The sequence below is a fragment of the Silene latifolia genome, chromosome 10 (assembly GCF_048544455.1).
Source record: "Silene latifolia isolate original U9 population chromosome 10, ASM4854445v1, whole genome shotgun sequence".
NCBI classification, from domain to species: domain Eukaryota; kingdom Viridiplantae; phylum Streptophyta; class Magnoliopsida; order Caryophyllales; family Caryophyllaceae; genus Silene; species Silene latifolia.
Genome location: NC_133535.1, coordinates 67,860,310 through 67,887,857, shown reverse-complemented (window position 1 = coordinate 67,887,857; position 27,548 = coordinate 67,860,310).

Genomic DNA, 27,548 nt, shown 5'->3' with positions numbered 1-27,548 from the left:
TAACCCGAGAACGACCTGATGTTCCCGGCCTCCTATTGTAATGTGAAACAAAAGCTATCTTTAGTTTTGAATGAAATTTGAAAGAAATTTGAACAAATGAATGAAAGAAGATGAGTAATGAGTAGTGAATTCCTATTTACCAAACTCTTCACTGTCCTGTAAGACAGGTGACCCTCTGCGGCCCACAGCAGGTGCCTGCTCTCCCAAGTCTCAGCCCACGCAGGAGCTCCTCTCAGCTGACGACCTCCTCGCCCGACGTTGGCCCGTCTCGGGGCCTCCTCCTCCTTGACAGGCTCCTCCCCGTGGACCTCGTCCCCAGCAGCCATCACCGCGGCGGTAAAGGCCTGCTCTAAAGCCACCTCGATAGTAGCAAAGTCTATCTCCATGGGAGCTCTCCCAGAAGTAGAAGCTACATCACCTGCAACATTAAAGCAAATTTAGGCCACGTCACGCGACGACAAGCCTTGTTTAAGGGACTTTCGAGCCTTCAAAGCCCTGAAATCGCTCTTTTCTTGCCATCCTTGGCCATATTCCACCAATCCGATCACTTATGTGGTAACTTGGGTCAATTCAAGCCTAATGTGAAGCCTAGTTCCGGGTTCGAGTCGAAATTTCGGCAGCATTTCGTTATAACAGCGATTATGCCCTAGAAAAGTGTCCTGAAAAAGTTGTCACAAACCAAAATTCCGAGATGGTAGAAAGTTTACCCATCATCCAAGGATCCCAAATATCAAGTTTCATCGCAAATGGGCAATCCTAAGGCTATTTTCGAAGCAATTTACGGTTTAGCCTGTAAAACCGTCTCAAATTCATTCAAAGGCTCAAAACTCAACGAAAATTCGAGACAAATACATGGTTATGTTCCTAATATTACCAATTATCCATTTCTAATGTCAATTTGACAAGGCAAATGCATTTGGGGGAAAAGCCCCAAATTTTCGATCGAATGGGTCATAAACCCTAATTTTTTCGGCTCAAAATTGGACAAATATAGACGATTAATGCAAGAATGAGACACATACCTCGATTAGTCATAGTTAATGCAAGCTTTTGGATCAAACCTTGGCGGAAATGGTGAAGATTTGAGAGAGAAATTGTGTAATTTGTGTTTCGAAATAATTAACACAAACCTCTGATTATCGCGTTTTTACGCAGAAATAACACTTTGGGGAATAGACGCAGCAGGCGCTGCGCCTCTTCCAAGAGACGCAACTCTTGCTGCGCCTCTTCCTTGTGTTCCCTCCATACGGATTTTCAAAAATTCGTTATGAATTCGTTATTTGTGGGCCCATCTTTGGTGCGCCTCTTCCCGATGCTATTTTATCCTTTTGGTCCGTTTGACGATTTTCTTTCGTTCTGGCCCGCATTCCTCAGCCAGCAGCAGACTGTCGCATGTTATTTATTCCTTCCAAGACCTTTTGCTTGTCACAACGAGTATTTATTCCTTCACAGAATTCGACACACCTTCATTATGTCTCCAGCGAGAGTAAGCGGATACACTTTCCCTCTCTTGACAAGAAGAACAATTCCCAATCATGTCTCCAGCGAGAGTAAGCGGACGTACTGTCCCTCTCAAGACGTGAGGATTAACATCTACCTAAGCAGATTTCCCCTCAGCAGTTCCCACCTGTGTCCTGCTACTCGCAATTATTTCTCGAAGACTACCCAAGATTTTCTCTCGGCAGTTCCCTTTGTGTCCTGCTACTCACAATATTTCGTGTTTCCCCGCGGAGTTCGACAAAGGTGTCGTTCTCCAGAAGTTCCCAAACCAATAGAGTTCCTATACCCAAGCTTTAGTTACCCCTTAAGTTGAATTTATTTTTGGCCTCCTTCCCGTCGATGCTTTCCTTTAGGGCCCCACACCCTAGCACAATCCTTATATATCTTTTAGGTCTTAACCTTAGCTCCCATGCTTAACTTTAGCTCCTACGCACCGCCGGAAGCATCTCGAGAAGAAGTCTCAGGTATGATCTCTTCTTATGGCTGGCGAGCCTCCTTACGTAGTCTAATGGACTTTAAACGACCATCCCCGATAGTCGACAGACTCTAAAATGTTCCCGACGACAGGTCCTTGGTTCCGACCCCGTGAGCCGCCTCGCGTCACCATAGTCGTTAGGTTGTAATCTTCGATTGACCTGATGGCTATACTTTGACTTTCGCCTTGTCCAAGCCTCAGTCAAAGTGGGGGCTCTGTAGATACCTCATTTCTGCACCTCCCGCAAACCACCCGGTGATGATTGGGCCGCATGTTTGGTACGCGGAACGATTTGTGACAATTCGTAAGATTATCGTCAAGTGATTGCTCAAATATTAATATCTACCTCTTAGTTGTCATCTACGTCCCGATACGGTCGTTTTGACAGTAATTAGAGTACATTTGGAGTCCGGGCCTAAAACCGTCTTCATTTTCTGATAACCGTTAAATCCCGAGTCAGAATGTTCTGGAATGTTCCGGATATTTATATTCCATATTTCATAATTTTTATCTTTTGGTAAACAATTTCCCGTAATATTCACATAAGATATTAAGGAAAACCGAATTATTTCCGTCCTACCATAACTTAAACACGGAAATCTTTCTTCCGCAGGAGGAAACCCCTTGGGAAAAGACGCAGCAGGTGCTGCGCCTCTTCCAAGGGACGCAGTGGCTGCTGCGCCTCTTCCCAAGTCCTTTTCTGCATTATTTTCGTATCTTTTTCATATATTTCCGAGATTCACTTCCAAAGAGTCTCCGAAACCCTAATTCCTTCACGTGATTAGTATAAATAAAGCCTTCGCTCCTCATATTTCTCACGCGAGTGTCCGCCCTTCTCTTCTCCCTTTGCATTCCAGACCTTTGTTCTTACTTTTTGGCGTCTACGTGCTTGAACATTCAACCACGTAAGCTCGGATCCTTCTGAGTACCAGCCTCGTTTGCATGACCGACCAATTTGACCAACTCCACATCAATCAACTTAATTAATCTAATCGTTTTCCTCTTACGAGGGCAGTTTCTTTGCATTCGCGTCGAGCATCACTAATCGATATCTTAGTCCTTCTCGTTTCTTCAACATGTAAGTCTGAGGGTGTATAATCTATCTTTTATTCATTGTATTTTAATTATTGTATCACAATTGTGAGGTTTATGTCGAAAACATCTCTTAAAACCGATTTCTAAACCATGCTTTAAAAACCTCTTTTTACGGATTTCCAGAAGACTAACCGTCGAGAAAGGACGCAGCAACTGCTGCGCCTCTTCGAAGGAGCGCAGTTCCTGCTGCGCCTCTTCGTGAGGCTACCGCAGTTCCTGCTTCCTTTCTTCTTCGTTCGTCCTCTGTTATTCGTCAAAATTCCTTTACTTGTTTCGTTTGTTTGTTAATTCTTCATCATGATAGCATATAATTCACATGTATATTATAATCATCATCATTAATATGTTTTAATCATCACAAATCCGACTTAAATCCCAAATAATCCAATATTTGCGGGTTTTCGTCATTAAATTCAATTCCGGGTTATAGAGATTCCATTCATCAATATTGGGTTTCTGGAATTCGTCTTTGATATAGTTTTCATCTGTCTTTTGTCGTATTCATCACATATTCGTCATTAATCCATCATATCTAACTTAATTAATTGATTTAATTGGTTTAGCTTGTTAATATCGTTCACTCCTGTAATTAATCCATCTTAATTCCGTCTTATTCATGTTTTACTGTTTTTATGACCCATTCACATGTAAATAACCCATTAATCACTTTCAACCGAGTAAATAATTTTAATCGATCATTAAATTCATCAATGAATATTAACAACACGCAATTCCGGCTTCACAGCCAGAATTCAGGTCAGGAACAGACGCAGCGTCTGCTGCGCCTCTTCCAAGGGACGCAGCTCTGATGCGCCTGTTCCTGGTTGATTTCTGTCTCTGAACTCCGTTTTTGCCTTGACCTAGTTTATTTAGTTTACGTATAATTGACTATTATTCGTATTATCGCCTTCTCGTTAATTTATTCTTTTATTCTTTTTCTCAAATTATCCGTTTTAAAGGTATTTTCGACATAAATCACCTAACCCAATGTAATTATTGTAATTTTCATTATTGTTATTTATAATTATTGTATTTCTTGTATCATTTGTATGTTTTCACATGTAATTGAACATTAAATTCTACTTCGAACCAATTGTATGTTAAATTAATTGTCCACCGACTTATTATTAATTCTCACATGCTAGGATTAAAACTTGGATGTTGCATTGCATGCATATAGCCGACGATATATCAAGTACGGATAACTTCCCTAATCATTAGTAGAGGCCGCTATCGAGGCGGGCGGGATTAGGTGTTCGATCAAAAGAGCTTCCTAATACGTACCCTCACCCCTTACTCCAGATATCTGTGAACACCCGTGTTCATTGGCATCCACGAGAGTCATTCTAGACATAGAATGCTAAGGGTAACGATTGCTTAGTGTTCATGTCACTACTTTGTGTCTTGACATGACACGAGGTATTCGAACGGTTCCAATTTCCCATAAAAATTGGTGGCGACTCCATACAAAATGCAAACGCTTGTTTCTCTTTCCTCCCAAGCGCCCCCGTGGGCCCCCGCTGTCCACACTTATAGAAGGTGACGTCTCGAAGTGACTAGAGTGTGATGCAATTGATGGCAAGTTCAAGTGCCATAGGGTCATATGGGATGACTAGTCGATCACAAAGACAAACTGTATGAGACATTCTGCCGGGCAGTGACCACTTATAGAGTTTTGGAAATTCATAAAGCCTGGTCATGGCAAGAGCTACTATAGTATTCTTATGAGTCAATTCTTTTGACTAGAGACTATTCGCCCAAGTTGGCACAAGTTTCTGAATGGCTTTGATTTACACTCTACTACTGTCGTAACTGAAGTCAAATGAGTATATTTTGGGTCATGATGAACTGTGGCTATACGAAGGGAATAGTGCGATAGGAATTGTCCACCCCCTTGTCAGGGTTGTTTGAAATCTCAGAGCCACTCGAAGAGTAGTGAACTAAAAATGCGTGGTCACGCTCGGAAGGTATCTACGGTAGATAATTCCGGGCAGACAATTGCTCTCCAGATCGAGGAAACCACTTAAGATATGATCAAATGCATGTACCTGCAAGACACCTTGCATTGAGTGGGAGATTGTAATAGGATAACGGAATTGGTGACGCACACTTGTTTCAGACAAGTGGGAGATTGTTGGAGTATGTGTCCACAACAATAGTGCGATCACATGTTTAAATCTCAAATTAAGAATACGTAAGGGATGATTCATATATATAGTCAATTGATTAACATTAATCAATAATGATTGGCTAATAGAGTCTGACATTACTGTCGTTTGACGGTGGTGATCAGTTGACCCCGTAAGGTCACACCTATAGGACAATTTCCTTAATAGATAAGTTGATTAATCGTATATCGATACAAGTTAATCAATTCCTTAAATTTGAACAATTCATTTTTGTGAGTGAGAATATTTATATCTTATTGTAATTTGATTAAATAAGATTTATTTTAGTAAGTAAAAGATTTTATTAGTAAAATTCGTTATTGTTTGTGAAACAATTAAATTAAGAATGATTGATTAATTATAATTGCAAAATATTGTGAATTATAATTATATGACCCATTTTATTTATGTGATCAAGAATTACTAGCCAATTTGTTATATGTAATTTAATTAATTTATATAATGATATTTATTTGATAAATATGCATTAAATTAATTAATAACATGTTACATGTTACATGTGACATGTTGTGTGACAAATGACAAATTGACAAAATAAAATGTATTACCTTATTATGTAGTGCACCGGTTTTAAGGGGATTATAGGGCTTATTATGTTTGTTAATTTTAAATGGCAAAAAATAACCATCGCCCTAATTGCCCTAGCCTTACATGCCTATTGTTTAGAAAAGTGAAAAAGTAAAGAGGAAGCCATGCATTGGCTTATGGCCACCACCCCACCTGGCGTCCCCTCTTTATTATGAGAAATTTGTTCTCATTTTTTCTCTCTAAGCTTTGGCTCACATTCTTATATTATCATATTCTCTAAAATTGTTTTAGCTCTCAAAAATTGTTCATCTAAGTTCTCATATTACAATATAAGACTAGTATTGGTGTGCGGCTTCGCCCGGACAACCTCTACTTACCATTAAACTTTTTTTTTTCATTAAATAAAATTACTTAAAGTTGCATAACCCATAAATTTATCATTAATATATTTTTCTATGATATATCCTAAAATTAGGATGAAATAAATTTTGAGACAAATTCACTACTCCCGCTATTAATATTTTACTCTTATTAATGAAACAAAGTAATAACATTTCACTACTTGCCCGTAATCATTGTTACTTTCACTACTCCCGCCGTAATTATTGTTACTTTCACTATTGCCGCATTAATATTGATTATTTCACTATTCCCGTTTTTGTTTCAACCACTTTCACTAATCTCGCTGGTAATATTGTTACCTTTACTATTCAAATGAGTGATTACTATCATATAAATATATCCAATGTTACTACAATTTTTTTCTTTACTGACGAAATTACTTTTACTACTTAGACATACAATTTTAAGATGATTATAACATGCTTATTATATTTTTGTATGTTAAATAATTAAAATCTTTATGCATCTAATAAACTACTCGTATAAAGTTTAATGAAATTGCATAGATTTTAAATTTAATATATAATTTTCTGATGATAATAATTAATACCATAAGTGTGCATGTTTATACTAATTAGTTATTTTATTTTAAGGAAATTGATCATCTTCTAGTATTCTATAAATATTTAGGAAAATTACCAAGCATCTTCTTTCTTTTAGTCTCCTTGAAATTGACCATCTTAATTAATTATTTTAATTTAAGGAAATTGATCATGTTTTAGTCTCTTACAAATGTTTAGGAAACTTACCAAGCTTCTATATAATTTAATTTTAACCCAAACTATATAATATTTGCATTAAGATCCCTTAATCAGGTCCATCACACGGTGCTATTGATTTAAAACTATATAGTATGATTAATTTGTATAACTTTCTTTAAGTAAATTGGAGCCCTTGGTTCCTGGATTTAATATATAAGTATTGAGTACTAGTGTAGTAATAGAGATATTATTAGAATCTTTTTAAGGTTAAATAAAATATTAATCTAGTTAATTAGTCTATTATTTTTAAGGGAAGTCTTGGGTGCAATTGTTAAGCAGTATCTCTACACTTGAGGTTGGAGGATCATCCATTATTGTTAAGCTCAAGAACAAATAAGGAAGGTGTCCTTATTTGTGCCCATATTTCGAACCAAATATTATAATGTAAGGGACATTATCTTTCTTTTCATATCTTATTTAGTTATGCATGCACTAGATCTTAATGAACTCATATTAAGATGTTAATTAGTTCACCATTAAAAAAAGTCTAATAATAGCTATATGAACCTAACAGGGGTAAAAGTGGATAAGTCTTTGGCCTCCTCAATAGTCGTAACCTTCGGTTGCCATTTTCTGTTAGACTTCGAAGTATTTTACGAACTATATCCTTGGATTCAAAATTTCTACCAAGATTCTTGAGGTCATTAACAATACTAGAAAAGCGAGAGGAAAGACTATTAATTGACTCGTCTTTCATCATATTAATCATCTCATATTGTTGCATAAGAAGATAAATGTGATGCTTTTTCACTTGAAACGTCCCCTCATAAGAAAGGCGCAAGGTGTCCCAAATTTCTTTGGCTGAAGTACATCCGAAAATCTGGTTTACTTCTTACTCACCAATGCCAAATTGAAGAATGGACATGGCTTTTGAGTTTTTCTCGACCTTTCTATAATCACCCTCGACATACCTATCCTAACTTTTTGGGCCACTAGTACCATTAGCACTAGTAACCGTAATAGCAAGGGGCCCTTTTTGGATTATCAACCAACACTCATAATCCGTACTCTTAACATAGTGTTCCATGCGATTTTCCACCATGAATAGTTATCCCCAATGAAGATAGGATTTAGTATGTTTCACGTCCATGACTATAGGATCAACTCTTTGGTAATTACCCAATATCAAGAGCACAAGGCTCTGATACCAATTGAACAGTCAAGGACGAGAACGCCTAAGAGGGGGAGAGGGTGAATTAGGTGTCCAATTAAAAATTTTAAGCTTGAATTAAGCTTCTTTGAAATCTAGGACAATAGACTAAACTAATATGGACAATACTTCGAATAATAGATGTGTTTATACTTAGAACTAATATTTGATTTAGAATTATTGACACACGGATTGAGCTCAGTATATGTCACAGTTAAGTCGACTGTTGCACAGACCAGAAAAGTGTGAATGAAAGAGTATTTTTCTTCCACTTAGAAGTGAAGATATAAAGTGAATACCTTTTAAGTTGAATAATCTTAGCAAAGAAAATATTTAGTTAATCCTTTTAAGTTGAAAACTTGAGATACTTAATCGTTTTAAGTTCACAAGATTGAATCAATCAGCAGGTCTGAGACACAATATTGAACAGTTTGACACAGACAGATTGCGAGATAAACAAGATATAAATAAGGAGAACAAATGTAAAAGTAAATGAACAAACAAGACGATGTTTAAAAAATCGGTTTAGCCTCTACTCCGAGGCCTACGTCCAACCGTTTTTTTATTGCTTGTTTAGAAATTTACTCCAACTTACTAAACCCCTTATAATTAAAATAACTCGCCAACCTACTCCGGTTCCACTTGCTTGAAGCTACTCCCCTTCAAGACTTTCACTTGCTCAAAGCTAATCCGCTTCAAGACTTAAGTTCTATCTCACAGGTTTACAGAGTCTTTGAATCTCAATCATTCACTTAATGAACATGGAGATCATAATTAAGAGCTAAACACGAGAATCATGGAACAAGCTCAGATGCCACAGTGCAGCGAACTGATACATGGAGATTTACAGCTCTTTTGAAAAACGATTGAAGACTTTTAAAATAGAAAACGGTTTTGCAAATAAATTGAAGAACAAGAGCTTAAATTTTGCAAAGTGTTTTTAACAATTAATCTTAGAAAAGTCTTGGGTAATAAATGATGCAAAGGCTCCTTATTTATAGTGAATGCAATCACCTAAAGAGTACACTTTAGAGTAATTTAATCCAGTAATAAAATAAGTAGCCTTTGAGTGATGACAAGTGTTAGGGGTAGCTTGAGCACACAAAACTTTAGTATTTTTCAGAAAACTCTTCCCCAAACACTCAACACGTGACATTTTACCAAATTGTCAAAAAAAAATTTCTATCTTTGAACTATGACAAGTCAAACTTTACCATTTTGGTAAAAAACAAATGAGCAAATCTGGAGGATTCAACTCGAGAGATTTGTGATTTTATTTTTTAGTTTTGTTTTCAAACTTTTGTATTTCAAATGTTAAACATTTGAGAATATGAAATTTGTAAATATATCAACACTTACACATTTCGTATAAAATTCCACCATACGGTAGTATCAGAGACCACAGTGCAGCGCATGGTTGCATGGTTTTGCAGCCACTTTGACAAAACGAGAATGTTACACTTACTCTTACAACATTCGACTAAGGCTAGTAAATATCTTTGTGTTGACTTCATCTTGATCATGTTGAACCTTCTTGGAAGACAATTGATTGCTTCAAATATTAAGCTTTTGTAACTAAGAGCAAACAATCAAATAACAATGAAACTCGACATCATCAACCAAGTGTGTTCTAACAATATATTTACTAATTGCATTTTCTCAAATATTAAGTGATGCTATGGTGTTCATGGAGTGGATGGAAGTCACAAGAGATGCTTTGCAGACCCTTGGACCGCATGGCTTAGTTATGGATCAGGTAAGTAGCCTAAGTGTCATTTTCCTTTCCTTTTTCCTGCTGATGTTTCAGTTTTTTCACATCACTCAACATGTCTCTTTTTCATAAAATCAGGTCACTCAATATCTATTTTTCATAACAAATTTTATTTCATAAGTTATTGAGATGTTTGGAGTTAAGTGCACACTTGGTAGAACAGATGTCCTATACTTGCCAACGCCAGCATATGTCAGCTACAAATCCTTTAGATGTTGATATTCAAGTACTTGCTTTCTTAAACTTGCTCTGGTTTGTAAAATTGTACAGAATGCCTTTTTGTCACATGCAGAGTGTTAATATCGAGCACAACCCAGCTATTTAGGGTCAATGACTGAAGTCCAATTACATTCCATTTTATGGTAGCCATTGTAACAACCCCAAATACCGAGGAGCCTTAACCAGACCTTCCTTAGTATATAAGGGTATTACCATCTCGGTTGCCCGAGGTAAGTAATCATCAAAACTCGATAAAAGAACAATTATAGTTAAATTAACAAGTGTTACAACCAACTAACAAAATAAAGATACAACTCATCAGTTACACGCTATCACTATCAGAACTCGTGAGGACTCATCCCCGCCAAGACTCCAGCTATCAACCACATCAACACCTGCCAAGACCGACTGCTCACCATAAGGGATCACGGCAGACACATAAACAAACAAGACAACCACACAAGGTCAGTAACTGAGACAAGACACAACGTAAATCAACAACAATTACAAACACAATACAAACACAACTAGTCACACACAATCACACCCACTCCAATCAATCTCTATCATCGACTGTCCACTGGACCAACCCTGCCAGTGGGAGATCGGAGCCGTTCCATCTAAGCCTCGCTCATCATACCGAGTGATAACCCTGTCCCATTAATGTGCACATCCCCTCCCGTGGCGGGTTCCACGGAGGGCAAAACTAGGGCGTGAAGCCACTCCTGCAAGTGACTCCACTCAGCCGAGGACGCACTTCGAGAACCAGAGACAATTAATCACAGACAACCGCAATACAACAACAACCAACAAACTGTATACACCAATCGACTACCGCATACAATCTGCCACACAAACACAACAACAACAACACAACAACCACGACACAACAATCGACACACTAGACCATCCACAAAAACTGAGTAGGCGAACCTACCTTTAAGCGACTGCAACGATTGCATGCCCACACACGCAATACCCAGCAATTAAGTAACACCTATACACACAATACAAACATCTATTACTACCATTCTAATCCCAACTGAAACCACAAGACACAGATGATGATGACGACATACCTACATGAGGAAAACCTGGCAAAGGATCGCTACCCAACTCAAGCTACGCACTCCTAAGGCATAAGGAACTTCAAGGGCTTCCATGGAGGACATATGGTGAAGGGAAGAGGAAAGGGCAACATTTAGGTTTAGGAGAAAGAGGCGGAAATGATTTGCAGATTTAATAAAACACGATTATAAACCCTCGCTGAAAAGACGCTACTCGATCGAGTGGCCCACCTACTCGATCGAGTATCCAAGCTACTCGATCGAGTACCACCCCTAACTCAAAACACAGGATAACTTTGGTACGCACTTCTAAGGACTATTACTGCTTCCAAGGTCGGTCAACATTGGTCAACTGGTCTCTAAAAAGGGCGGGTATTACAGTCTTCCCCCCTTAAAAGAACTTCGTCTCCGAAGTTCAACTCACCTATTCCAAAGCACAAGATATGGAAACAAAGCGACACCACTACTCTTCCGACATAGGTCACTATCCTCGAAAACACCCCCCCCGTGTCATCATCATCAACTAACTATCACCCCACCTAGATCAACTTCTACACTCAACCACAAGAAGTACTAACTTCACAACACGAACCGGCACAACCAACGATTTCCCAACACTACGAGATTACACTTTCACTAGCAACAACCATCAACATGAAACAAGTCACGTTAACACAACTATGTTACCCAACGACATGATTCTATTCCGACATGTAACATCATAACTATCTCTTTATGACCATCTTTTAAAGCACACTATCAACTTTTACTTCAACACACAAATTACTCGACGAACAAGTGCAACCAATTATAATTTCATACAAGAAATGTAACCAAAGTAATAGAAAACATTATAAACAAACAACCAAATAATTGCAACATCGGCCTTTTTATTTTGCGACATTACTCTTCCTCTCAAAAAAGGAACTTCGTCCCCGAAGTTCACCACCGAATTACTACACATGTTACCTATAACTTACCTCTTGACATGTATCTAACCCATATTATTCATTATTGACATTACTCATTACGCACACAACTATTAATTCATAAAAGCATATGCAACTATACTTAAATAACTAGCCACCGTCAAGAATGCATATATATACCATTGTATTTGTATATGGAAGGACACAACTTCGGTGAATTATAATTAGTAAACATTACGGATGTAAAATGAATGCAATAAGAACCAACTACTATTTCACTATCCGTTACGAATACGCATCCAAAACCCAACCATGACTTCCAACCTATGAAATTAACGGTTCAAACATGTTACTAATCATCAATAACCATATTAAACATCAAAACATGTAACTATATAACCCTTAAACAATTTTAATTAATGAAAAGTTCATGTAACAGTGCTACTCGATCGAGTATATAGGGTACTCGATCGAGTGCCCGCTACTCGATCGAGTGTCTTGGCTACTCGATCGAGTAGGCCTGAGATCAGAATACCCCATCCTTGTCACACCTGCAGCTACTCAACCGAGTGTGGGGCACTCTGTCGAGTAGCCACAGGTCAAAACCTTAGAAATTCCTGTCATAACACCATACATATATAAAACGTCACATAAGCACGAGTCGGGATGACAACCCGACCTCCAAAATCCTGCAAACAAGTTCAAATTAAGCAAATTCGGCCTTATGGCCATCCATACAAACCAAACGTAAAAGTACCAACTAAAAACGACTACCATCATCCAATATCATCAACCATAAACAAAGAGAAAGAAAAGGAGTATCACTCCTGCTGCTGCTGCTGCTCATCCATCATCTCATCTCCACCACCATCTCCTCCCGAGGTGCCTGCTCCCGATGACCCAAGACCCGCATCAACCCCCGCCCTGACTCCGGGACTCACATACCATGGGGTCAAACCACCAAAAGCAAAGAAGCGTGGTGTCCCCCATGCCGTCTGGTCCACCCCGTAAGAGTGGAAAACCCCCTTTGTAGTCCCCAACTCCGCTCCACCACCACCTTTGGGTGTGGTCCCTCGATCCCAATCCCCTGAGTATACGCCATCTCATGCATGTTCCGGAGTGTCAAAGTAGATGACACTCTCTCTGCCAAGTAGCTCGAACGCGTCTCTGGGGTATCGAGGTAGGGGTAATAAGGAAAAGGGTGCGGCTGTGGTGCTGCTGGCCGTGGTCTGGTCTCAGTTGTCCTCTCCCTCACCCGACGAGGTCCTCTGCCCAACCTGGGTCTATCCTCCACTGCTGCCACGTTCTCCCTCTTCTTCGGCTCGGGCATCACCTGAAGGATCGTGTCATCAATGAGGTATGTCTGCAACTGTCGAGGTACATCATCATCCTCCTCCTCCTCATCGGAGTCAACAACTACCACCACTGGGTCTAACGGCTCTGTCGGTGGCAGGTACTCAGGAGTCGGGATCCTCATCCAGCTCATCCCCCACACCCTCCAAGCTAGGCTACCATCAGCTAAAGTTCTCAACCATTTCAGGTCGAGGTAGTAGTCTCTATCCATGGTAGGCACCGGTGTGGATAGGGGAACGTACTCAGAAGAAGCCTCAAAGGAGGCTAGCTTTTGAGCTAGCCGAGTGGCAATAGTACCACAACTCAAGTACCGAGTGGTAGAAGTAGCCATCAAGGCAAGGCTAACACAGACCATGGCAGGAGCATTGAAGACTACCCTCTCGGTCTGCTCCGGGTTAAGATAAGACATCAAAAGCAACAGTTCATGATTGTTCAGCTTACTCATATCCGGCCTCTCATAAAGAAGGTTCGAAATAGAACGAAGGAAGATCCTCAAAGTAACATGTTGAACATCATAAATTAACATGTTGCTGGAGGTGGGAGCTGACTTTCTGGAAAGACAAGGCATAAGGCGGCAAACACCGCACTTAGATGGGATCTCACTGATGGAATCATTGGGAGCCTTGGCCAACCCAAGGTGAGAAGCAAAAAGGTCCATGGTCAACACAAAACTCGTATTCATAAGACGGAACACAACAGATTGTGCAGCTGGCTCGTATGTAAACGAGCTCATAAACTCCAAAGTCAGAAAAGGATAACAATGCTTCCTCAAACGATACAACCTCGTGAACCCTAAGGTCTCAAAGATATGACGGACATCCGTCTCAATTCCCAAGTCATCAAGAAGTGTGGTATCCACACAACGGGTGGGTCTCATCTTGCTTTTCTGTAACGCCACGAACCTCTCCCTTTGTTTAAAGTCCACAAATACTACTGAAGGATACTCGGGTACGGACGGTATAACCGGTCCGGTCCGCTACCCTCCCCAATTTCGGGCTGTGAAGCCCTCCCCCTCTTACTCTGACGGGTCCCTATGTTTAGTCTCGGCATCTGTTTCAGCATACAATTAAACATACTTGCATAGGCTTTTAAAACATGTAATTTACACAAATTTAACATTGAATAATCATCTATGTACACACTTTCACCAACAAATTCCCAATTTGATATATAAACTCAGTTTATAGTATTTCAGACGATTTCCATAGCTGTGAAAATTTTTGCATGAATGAATATGATTTACTCGACCAATTCAACTGTCATGACATGGCTCAAACGATATTCCATATATATACTTGATAACATGTGAAACATTCATATACGTTCATAGAAAGGCAACTTAATACATACCATCGCCAACCTTCAACATTATGAGCAAACCTCTCAATTAAACTAGTCAGACGGTCTCTACAGCTGTAACGATTTTGCCACATTCATCAAAAATTAACATCACCATTACAATATTAAAAGTTTAACTCTTGCATATACATTCATATCCAACACAAAATCTCAATTATAGGAAACGAATTTCAATTTGGGGCACTTTTAAGACGGAGTTTAAGGCAAGTTTTAAGGTGAAAATCACAAAATCCAATTTCCAACATGATATATGCACCATATGGTACTCAATTTCATCATCCAACATGTAGAAAACAACCAAAAGTCAATTTTGATTTTGCAAACCCTAGAAAAATTCGTCCCCAATTTTGCAATTTCTATTCTATTTTCAGCACAATTTGTGGGTTAATATCCGTATACTACCCTTTAAATTTAGGACTATAACGTAAATTTAACATGCGAATATCGTCATAAAACATAAATACAATATAGAAACGATAAGGAATTAGAATCAACCTCGGGTCCTTATAGTGCGGCGTAAAGAACAGAAATCAAATGAGATTCCCTCCTAATTGTTGCACCCAAGACCTTGTCCGAGATATGCCCTTGTGCTAGAATGTGTTCTCCGATTGCCTTGCAATATTGGGAGAACTGATGTGAGTTTGCTTGAGATGTGAGATCTCGGTTTCTACAGAGAAGAATGCTCTTCGAAACCCTAATTTTTGTTTCAAAAATGATGATTAGGTTACAAAGAGGAGGGACTCCCTCTTTGTATCATTCGGCCAAACCGAGTGAGTAAGAGAGAAATGGGCTTTCCATTTCCTCTTCACTTAAACTCGTGATCCGGTCCATAGCTCGCTAAGTGTATACGACGCGGTTTAATTATAAATTGTTATCGGTTATCGGAAATTAAGGCATCAGCTAAAAATACGGGCTAGCTGAATTATTAATTCGTGTCCGACAAAAACAGTATTGTATAATTATGTTCAATATACATTAATTAAATATAAATCGTTTATATTTAATTTTACGAATTAACTGGTTAATTCGCCTTAGCCCATGATATTTAATCCGTATTAAATATAATATCTCAACATCACATATTCGACTAATTACTAGTCAAATAACTCGGACTAACTGGTTAGTCAAATTTGGCATCTACATGATTTGTATTTTCATACGGTCACGTCTCTCGAACGTATCCTATAGGTGTGACTTTTAGGGACAGTTGATCACCGCCATCAGTATGACAATAACGTCAAACTTATCTAGCAAGCCAACCGTTATTGATAAACGTGGATCAAGCGATAATGATACCAAAGTATGCCCTTTGATCCTTTTAGAGGTTTGTAAGTCCTTGCACTAAGCGTTAAGGACACCAACCCCAACAAGCTCCCACTTGTCCGTACAAGTGCATGTGCAATGACGTTATCCGCACTAACTGGAGGACACAAGCTCCAACAAACTCCCACTTGTCCGTACAAGTGTATGTGCGATAACCGATTCTCATATTCATTTAAAATTTCTCCCACTCAATGTAAAACAATTTGCGGATCCGGATCCGCAAAGGTCGTATTTTACAATCGATCTGTATCAAGAGTGGTTTCCCCGACTAGAGAGTAACTCAAGTGATAAAACGAATCCGTATCCGAGCATGGCCATGCATTTCGATTCTGACTCCTCGAGTGGCCCCGAGAAATATCAAGTACCGATAAAGGTGAATATTTCCTTCAACTCGAACTCCTTCCGATCTAAGCACAGTATGAAATGACCCAGAAAAAATCTACTTGGCCCCTGTTACGGATGACCGTGAGAAAGAAACCAAAGTCACCCAAAATCTGCCTTAGTCTCAAGAGACAGTCGATAGTCAAAAGAATCGACTCTTAGGATCACCATGGAAGTCCTATCCACGACCGGGCAACGAATGTTATAAAACATTTAGGACTCCACGTCGATGTCACAAGTGTGTCCTACGAAATATCCGTATAAATCGCCTCTGTGATTGGTCAGTCAACCGGTTGACTTATGGCTCGTTGAACCCACCATCAACCAACGTCACAAAATAATTGCCGAGTTATCAGCTCATGTGGGCAATCAAGGACTGAAAAGATATAATGTTCGTTCGAGTTCACTTTGTGGTGTTCAAAATTTGTCGTACAAATCCACATGAAAAACAAAATATATATATAAAATATCAAAACGATGATGTCGTATAGAGTACAAGAGAGGATGAATCTGATCCATAAAAGAGTACTACAACTTAGGAACACGTTTAATTCCCATGGAATTAACATGCCCTTCATGCTTATCTTGTCGTAATGCTTTAGTGAGAGGATCTGCTATGTTATCATCTGTAGCAATCTTTTCTATCACTACTTCCTTTTGCTCCACGTAATCCCGGATTAGATGAGCTTTCCGTTGTACATGTCTAGACTTGTTGCTAGACTTTGGCTCCTTAGCTTGGAAGATGGCACCACTATTGTCGCAATAGATGGTGATCGGGTCATTCGAACTAGGCACTACAGAGAGCCCATGTAAGAATTGACGCATCCATATCGCTTCCTTTGTAGCTTCAGACGCGGCATAGTACTCGGACTCAGTCGTAGAATCTGCTGTAACAGTTTGTTTCGAACTCTTCCAGCTGACTGCAGCGCCATTAAGAGTAAAAACGAATCCAGACTGAGATTTCGAGTCATCTCGATCCGTTTGGAAGCTAGCATCTGCGTAACCGGTTGCGCATAGCTTTTGATCGCCTCCATAAGTCAATGCCCAATCTTTAGTCCTCCGGAGGTACTTAAGAATGTTCTTGATGACCAACCAATGTGGTTCACCTGGTTCTTTGTTGGAATCGACTTGTCATACTCAATGCATATGCTACGCCCGGACGTGTGCATATCATGGCATACATGATTGATCCTATAGCCGAAGCATATGGAATCCGTGTCATGCGCTCTTTCTCTTCCGGTGTCTCTGGTGCACGAGAGTTGCTCAAATGCACCCCCGGAGACATAGGAAGGAACCCCTTCTTGGAGTTAGTCATCTTTGAATCTCTCTAGGACTTTGTCTATGTAAGACTCTGATCGAGAGATAACATCCGTCGTGATCGATCTCGATAGATACGGATGCCTAGAATTCTTTGTGCCTCTCCCCGGATCTTTCATCCGGAAATGGTTTTTCAACCATACTTTCACCGAAGTTAAGAGAGGTATGTCATTCCCAATCGGGAGTATGTCGTCAACATACAATATTAGGAAGACAATCTTGCTCCCACTCGACTTGATATATAAACATGGTTCCTCGACCGATCGAGTAAATCCATTTTCTTTTATCACTTGGTCGAAGCGATGATTCCAACTCCTTGATGCTTGCTTAAGTCCATAAATGGAACGCTTAAGTTTGCATACTTTCTTAGGATGTACTGGATCGATGAAACCTTCGGGTTGTACCATGTACAACTCTTCCTCCAAAAAGCCGTTTAAGAAGGCGGTTTTCACGTCCATTTGCCAAATTTCATAATCATGAAAAGCGGCAATCGCTAAGATGATCCGAATGGAACGCAGCATGACTACGGGTGCAAAAATCTCATCGTAGTGCAAACCTGGCACTTGGGTGAAACCTTTAGCAACTAGTCGTGCTTTGTAGATATCTTGTTGACCTTCCACGGAATGCTTTATCTTGTAAAGCCATTTGCATTGAAGGGGACGAACCTTAGCAGGTAAGTCAACAAGATCCCACACGTTGTTCTCATACATAGAGTCCATCTCGGATTTCATGGCCTCAAGCCATAGTTTCGAGTCAGAACTGGTCACGGCACCTTTATAGGTTGCGGGTTCACTACTCGTTAAGAGTAGAACGTCATCTATGTCATGTTCCTCGACCATACCAATGTATCTGTCCGGAGGAATAGAGACTCTTCCCGACCTCCTAGGTTCCTCAGGAATATTTACCGCAGCCGGGATTGAAGGAATAGGTTCCTCCAATGGTTGCTCGGTGTTTGGTTCTGGAATCTCCGACAGGTCGAAGGTTCTATCACTCTTTGCATTCTCGAGAAATTCCTTCTATAAGAATGTCGCACTAGCCGCAACAAAAACACGTTGTTCGGTTGGCGAATAGAAGTAATGACCACGTGATCCTTTAGGATAACCTATAAAGTATGTCTTGACCGATCGCGGGCCGAGCTTATCTTCAGGTCTCCACTTGACATAAGCCTCGCAGCCCCAAACCCGTATAAAGGACAAGTTAGGGACCGTTCCCTTCCATAGTTCATATGGAGTCTTGTCAACAGCTTTAGACGGACTTCGGTTAAGTATTAGAACGGCTGACAAAAGAGCATAACCCCATAATGAATCAGGTAAAACCGTGTGACTCATCATGGATCGAACCATATCAAGTAGTGTTCGATTTGTCCGTTCGGACACACCATTCAATTAAGGTGTTCCAGGTGGAGTTAACTGTAGGGCAATCCCACAGTCTTTGAGGTGTTGATCAAACTCGTGAGAAAGATACTCGCCACCACGATCCGAACGCAGTGTTTTAATCTTTCCACCTAATAGGTTCTGTACCCTATTCTGGTATTCCTTGAATTTCTCAAAGGATTCACTTTTGTGCTTCATTAAGTAGACAGCCATATCTACTCAAATCGTCCGTGAAAGTGATGAAATACCTATAGCCTTCTCGTGCGGTGATTGACATAGGACCACATACATCCGTGTGTATGAGTCCTAATAGGTCAGCAGCGCGCATTCCAACACCTTTGAAGGAAATCCGAGTCATCTTACCGATGAGACATGATTCACACGTGCCAAATGATTGAAAATCAAAGGCCGAGATAGCTCCATGTTTGATGAGCTGTTTTACGCGTTTCTCATTAATGTGTCCCATACGGCAGTGCCATAGATACGTTTGATCTTTGTCACCAACCTTTAACTTTTTATTCATTACGTGTAATATTTCGGTGGTCTGATCTAAAACATAAATTCCATTCATGGAGACTGCCTTGCCATAAATCATATTGTGTAAAGAGAAAATGCAAGTATTATTCTCAATTACAAATGAAAAACCAAGTTTGTCAAGTGCAGAAACTGAAATAATGTTTTTCGAAAGACTGGGTACATAATAGCAATCATATAATGATAACTCAAATCCGCTAGGAAGCTGGATCACATATGTTCCCCTCGAGACGGCAGCCACTCTTGCTCCATTCCCGACACGCAGGTCAACCTCACCCTTTACGAGAGGCTTGAGGTTTCGGAGGCCCTGCACATGATTACACAGATGAGAACCACAACCAGTATCAAGTACCCAAGTTCCGTAACTTGCGTGGTTAATCTCAATCATATGAATAAAAGTAGAAGAAGAGGAAGACATACCAACAGGTTTAACACGACCTGCCTTTAAGTCCTCATGATAAACAGGACATGTGCGTCTCCAATGCCCAGTCTTGTGGCAATGATGGCATTCCATGTTTTCATTCTTGCTCTTTGTCACGCCTGATGAGGTGCTCGACTCACCAGGCCCACTCTTACCTGAACCCGACTTCTTGAACTTCGCCTTACCTACTGCTAGGTTTGCCTGAGCTTTGCCCTTACCCTTCCCTTTATTCGACACAACGAGAACATCCTGTTTCATGCTCCCACTGGACTTCATGTCCTTCTCGGTGTACGAGAAGGGAGTGCAGTTCATGGGGAGTTTTCTTCAAATCATTCATATAGTAATTCGCTCTAAATTGCGAATAACCATCGTGGAGTGAGTGAAGTATGCGGTCGATAACAATGTTCTCGCTGATGTTACAGTTAAAGGTCTCCAGTTTCTCGACATTCTCAATCATGCTGAGAATGTGTGGGCTAACCGGTTGGCCCTTCTGGAGTCTCGCATCAAAGAAGCGAGTGGTATGCTCATAGGTCACGATTCTCGGTGCTTTCGAGAATTCCTTGGTGAGCGTGGTGAAAATCTTGTTTGCACCATGGGCTATGAAACGTTTCTGCAAATTGGGTTCCATTGCAAAAATGAGTACGTTTTTAATCGCACCCGCTTCCATACAGAAATCATTAAACTTGGTGACTTCAGCAGCTCTAGCCGTGGGACCTGGGTTTGCCGGGATGGGCTCCAAGAGATATTTGAGCTTCCGTCGCGCAGCGGCAAAGCATTCCGTAATCTTGCCTCCCGGTCCGCGAAGTTGGATCCATCATTCTTGATCGAGTAGACCGATTCATCCGATTCATGAAGATCCGAAGCCAGGACTCACGGTCCAATGTGGCACTTGGCATTGGGTTATCACTTGAACCGACCATTTGTTGTTTAGCGAGTTTAAAATCGTGATCTACACTGAAAAAGAAAGAAAAACAAAACGAAATAAGCAACTCATCGAGGTGATTTAAGTCTATTTTAAAATTCATTTTAAACATGTAGACTCTTGCACTTGCATAATTGATCTCCCTCAAGAATGATACAAGTGATCCCAAGACTCAATTTCTGTAAATTGATAAGCCAACTGTTTAGCTAATTCTTCAGGAAGAACTCTTGGTCGATAGATTTCCGTAAATCCTATCTATAGTCCACCATGATCACAGGATCGTACGAGTGACCACAGTGTTGAGATAAAATAGGTCAATCGGTTCCAACTTACCCGACGTAGAAGGGGTCATATTATGCCTACCGACGAAGAAGGGAGTCATTGGAGTTTGACCTATAAAGACCGTTCTCAATTTTGGTTTATACGAGGAAGATCCCATCAACGAAATTATAATTCATTTTAAGTGAACGAATAACTAGCGTTTGTCGTGAATGAATTTATTTGGATGATGGCTTTAAAAAAACGTGTGACATGCGAATGTCAAGGAAAACTAACTCGTGACCTCTATATGTGTCAGTTTTCATGCAATTATTAGGTGGTTTGGTTTTTAGGCGGAATATGATGCATACTATCGTTACGATAACATAAATAATTGAATGCAATACGTAAATAAAATTTCCTAGTGTGGCCTATCCTAATAAAAAGAACAAAATACAACTTTGGAATCCACCGTTGGACCCAAGAAGCTTGTCTTGTTGTTCCATCTTGATCCATGTAGCGGGAGTGAGCATCTGGTCTCCGTCTTTGGTCTTCTCAAAAATTACAATTAAAATTACAAAATATAAACCTAATTACATTCTAATAAAACCGTAATTACAAGTGAAAAATCCAAAACGGAGATACGAGATCTCAAAATACAACCAAGACCGTGTTCCATCATTACGGTAACACGTTCTACTAAGGCCACACTAAGTTACAACCGTTTGCAAAAATAAATAAATACGTAATAAAAGGCATTCAAGGCATTCAACAAAACGATAAATAAATGCATCAACTAAAAACAAATTCATTCGTGACATAATTCCGTAATTATGTTAAATTTATCCAAACCACCTTTTAATGATTAAAATTCATGTGATAAAACCGCTTCTATCATTTAATTTTAATCTAATACAGTCCGTTACTTTAAATACGGTTTAAAATAACTTAATGGTACGTATGTGAACCGTTTCACAATCATAGCGAGTGTACAATATCCGTATAAAGTACATATTGAAGCCAAAAGAAAATTTAAATCAAAAAGAAACAAATTTTCAAAGCTGTTAAAACGGAAATCCTTCGATCCAGGGACATAAGTGCTCGATCGAGGACGAGAAGGGCTCGATCGATGAACGCAAGTCGATCGAGAGGGTTGCCAAAGGAAGTGCTCGATCGACTAAACGGTGGTCGATCGAGTACCTTTATCAACAAATCTACTCGATCGAGTACGAGGACAACTCGATCGAGCAATAGGGTTTAGAAAGGGGTCGATCGAGTACAACAGGGACTCGATCGAGCAAAAGTTTTTGAAACGGGTCGATCGAATACAACAGGGACTCGATCGAGAAAAAACAAGACAGAAAAAACACTCGATCGATTAAAAACTTGTTCGATCGAGTACAAAACTTTCTGAAAAACTCCAAACCCTCGTGAAACAAGTTTTATGATACAAAACCACAACAATTTTGATCAAAAACGCATAAAATCAATTTAACAATTGACAAAACATGACATATTGTTATAATCTCCGTATAAAACAACAATATGCATAAAACAAAATGATAAACAAGATGAATGAACCGTGTAAGACATGTCACGGTTTCAAAAGAAATTTTAGCCGTGTAAACTGGACACGGTTTTCGAGACAATCACAACCGTTTCAAAATCGTTTTATGAAAAACACATGGAAAAATTTACGTGGCCTCGCTCTGATACCACTTGTGGGTTAATATCCGTATACTACCCTTTAAATTTAGGACTATAACGTAAATTTAACATGCGAATATCGTCATAAAACATAAATACAATATAGAAACGATAAGGAATTAGAATCAACCTCGGGTCCTTATAGTGCGGCGTAAAGAACAGAAATCAAATGAGATTCCCTCCTAATTGTTGCACCCAAGACCTTGTCCGAGATATGCCCTTGTGCTAGAATGTGTTCTCCGATTGCCTTGCAATATTGGGAGAACTGATGTGAGTTTGCTTGAGATGTGAGATCTCGGTTTCTCTGAGAGAAGAATGCTCTTGAAACCCTAATTTTTGTTTCAAAAATGATGATTAGGTTACAAAGAGGAGGGACTCCCTCTTTGTATCATTCGGCCAAACCGAGTGAGTAAGAGAGAAATGGGCTTTCCATTTCCTCTTCACTTAAACTCGTGATCCGGTCCATAGCTCGCTAAGTGTATACGACGCGGTTTAATTATAAATTGTTATCGGTTATCGGAAATTAAGGCATCGCCTAAAAATACGGGCTAGCTGAATTATTAATTCGTGTCCGACAAAAAAAAACGATATTGTATAATTATGTTCAATATACATTAATTAAATATAAATCGTTTATATTTAATTTTACGAATTAACTGGTTAATTCGCCTTAGCCCATGATATTTAATCCGTATTAAATATAATATCTCAACATCACATATTCGACTAATTACTAGTCAAATAACTCGGACTAACTGGTTAGTCAAATTTGGCATCTACATGACTGTATTTTCATACGGTCACGTCTCTCGAACGTATCCTATAGGTGTGACTTTTAGGGACCAGTTGATCACCGCCATCTGTATGACAATAACGTCAAACTTATCTAGCAAGCCAACCGTTATTGATAAACGTGGATCAACTGATAATGATACCAAAGTATGCCCTTTGATCCTTTTAGAGGTTTGTAAGTCCTTGCACTAACTGTTAAGGACACCAACCCCAACACAATTAACATCAACAATCATGAAAGGGAAGCATGTGAATCATATTACAACAATTAGAAGCAATTTTTCGTCCATATGAATCGAAATTTCAGGTTATTCTATCATTCTAATAGATTCAAGGTGATAAAAACATGTAAATAGGGAAGGAATTCATACCTTGATCAGATAGGAAGTGAAAGAACGAAATTAAACAATGAAAATCACCCAAATTAATCACCACAAACACAAGAATATATGAGTTTTGAGAGGTTTTGGAGCTTAGGGTTTCGAATAAGGAAGAAAGAATAAGAAGAATGAGGAAAAACAAGGGTTTTATGAAACCCGTAAAGGCCACTGTACTGTAGCCTACTCGATCGAGTGCCTAGGGTACTCGATCGAGTAGGTGCTATTTCGTCGAGTGTCCGCAGAAAATTCCCACATTTCAACGTCATAGCTTCCTAACTAGATCGAGTGAGGTCAACTCGGTCTAGTAAACACTCGCACTCGGTCAAGTAAGGTTGAGTACTCGGTCGGAGATACAAAATTAACTGAAGATTCCTGCAAAACAATACCACATGTCGATTCCAAACCAAGTTCGGAATCGTCACTGGTTATCGTACTCACTCATATATTACCATTACTATTGAGTACCGTCTCATCAGATAAGATTCATATCACATTACGCTACAACAAACTTCACGCATCATGGTTTACCTGCTACCGAGCCATCCGTATACGCAATTATGTCATTGTTTCATGTCTAAACTCGTCTTACCACATTGCTAACAACTTATACTTACGTTAATTAAAACATACAATTAACGATGACTTTTCCACATATCATCCAAGTGTATTACTATCATGCTCAAGCTTCAACATAAACAAATTATTCTACACAAATTAATCACCACACAGCGGAAACTTTCAATCATTAAGCATTGCATATACGCATCACTATCTGCTATTTCTCATACTATAACTCAACACTTCTCTAACTATCATCATTATAGCTACGGTAAGACTTATAAACTCATATAGGATCACCATCACTATCAACCTGAAGCAAACACCAATGTGACCACTTTTCATACTACATCATACACTCCTACACTTTTCACGCATTTCTATTAAATAAAACCTTTTACGTTTCTCATTATCTTCACATATACTCACCAATTCTACCAAAACTTCACCATACACGATCCGGATGCAATTATCATGCCTATATAACCTTCAACAAAGACTCAACCACAGATAGTTCCAACGTAATCAACATACACATTAAGTACATATACACGGACTCCACATTCCCATACCCAGTGACTGGCTTAAGTACAATGGGGCGAGGATTTTGAAATGAGGCGCCTACTTACCCAAAATCTAGCATCTGCTGGGGCTCCCATTACACATACACCAGGTTCATTTTATTAGACTCCCTACGTTCATTAGGTTTATTTGTTACAGGTTCCAAAATCGTCGCTCTGATACCACTTTGTAACACTCCCAAATACCGAGGAGCCTTAACCAGACCTTCCTTAGTATATAAGCGCATTACCATCTCGGTTGCCCAAGGTAAGTAATCATCAAAAGTCGATAAAAGAACATTTATAGTTAAATTTACAAGTGTTACAACCAACTAACAAAATAAAGATACAACTCATCAGTTACACGCTATCACTATCAGAACTCGTGAGGAATCATCCCCGCCAGGACTCCAGCTATCAACCACATCAACACCTGTCAAGACCGACTGCTCACCATAAGGGATCACGGCAGACACATAAACAAACAAGACAACCACACAAGGTCAGTAACTGAGACAAGACACAACGTAAATCAACAACAATTACAAACACAATACAAACACAACCAGTCACACACAATCACACCCACTCCAATCAATCTCCGTCACCGACTGTCCACTAGACTAGCCCTGCAGTGGGGGACCGCAGTCGTTACCACCTAAGCCTTGCTCTTCATACCGAGCGATAACCCTGTCCCATTAATGTGCACATCCCCTTCCGTGGCGGGTTCCACGGAGGGCAAAACTAGGGCGTGAAGCCACTCCCGCAAGTGACTCCACTCAGCCGAGGACGCACCTCGAGAACCAGAGACAATCAATCACAGAAAACTGCAATACAACAACAACCAAAAAACTGTATACACCAACCGACTACCGCATACAATCTGCCACATAAACACAACAACAACACAACAACCACGACACAACAACCGACACACTAGACCATCCACAGAAACTGAGTAGGCGAACCTACCTTTAAGGGACTGCAACGATTCCATGCCCACACACGCAACACCCAGCAATCAAGTAACACTTATACACACAATACAAACATCTATTACTACCATTCTAATCCCAACTGAAACCACAAGACACAGATGATGATGACGACATACCTACATGAGGAAAACTTGGCAAAGTATCACTACCCGACTCAAGCTACGCACTTCTAAGGCATTAGAACCTTCAAGGGCTTCCATGGAGGACATATGGTGAAGGGAAGAGGAAAGGGCGACATTTAGGTTTAGGAGAAAGAGGCGGAAATGATTTGCGGATTTAACAAAACGCGATTATAAACCCTCGCTGAAAAGACGCTACTCGATCGAGTGGCCCACCTACTCGATCGAGTGGCCCCTACTCGATCGAGTGGCCCCTACTCGATCGAGTATCCAAGCTACTCGATCGAGTAGCCTCTACTCTATCGAGTACCACCCCTAACTCAAAACACAGGATAATTTTGGTACGCACTTCTAAGGACTATTACTGATTCCAAGGTCGGTCAACGTTGGTCAACTGGTCTCTAAAAAGGGTGGGTATTACAGCCATATCCAGAAGGTCAGATCCTTCTTCTTCTATTTATTTTGTTATTTATTTATTTTCGTTCATGTGTATTTTTGATTGTTTTGTCTTGTGCATTTACTATCTCAGGTTTTTATCCCTATGCGTATCGATAAGTGTCAGCATTGGTGGGCTTCCGTTTGCGATTTAAAGCAAAATAAAAATTCCATCCTCGACTCAAGCACGGATTTATGTGTGGATCCTGAGAACAACACAGCCTTAGAGATTGTATGATTTTGTTTTCAAAAATATTGTAGAGTATTTGTCTTTAGTCTTTTAAAGTATAACCCAAAATATATTTTGATCTTTTATTCTTTTCAGTTGTACAATGTTTCATCTGTTCTGGGTGGTTCATCGGCATTTAAATCTTTGTGGTTGATGCACTTGAACAAAATTATCAATTTCGAAGTCCCTCAACAAAGTACATAGTATGTAAGCATGTATCATCGTCACTATTTTTTTTTTTGTTACAAGAACGGTAGTTATTAAGGTTTGTCTCATTGGTTTAAGTATTGGAATGTTAATCCATCATCTGACTATATTTGTAAAATGACAATATGAGAGATGTGTGTGAAATTGAGGTGGAGTACTATCTTACACATACTTGTGGCATCCAGGGATGCATGTTGTCCTATTGTTGTCTTACCTGTCTCCTAGGACTAAACACA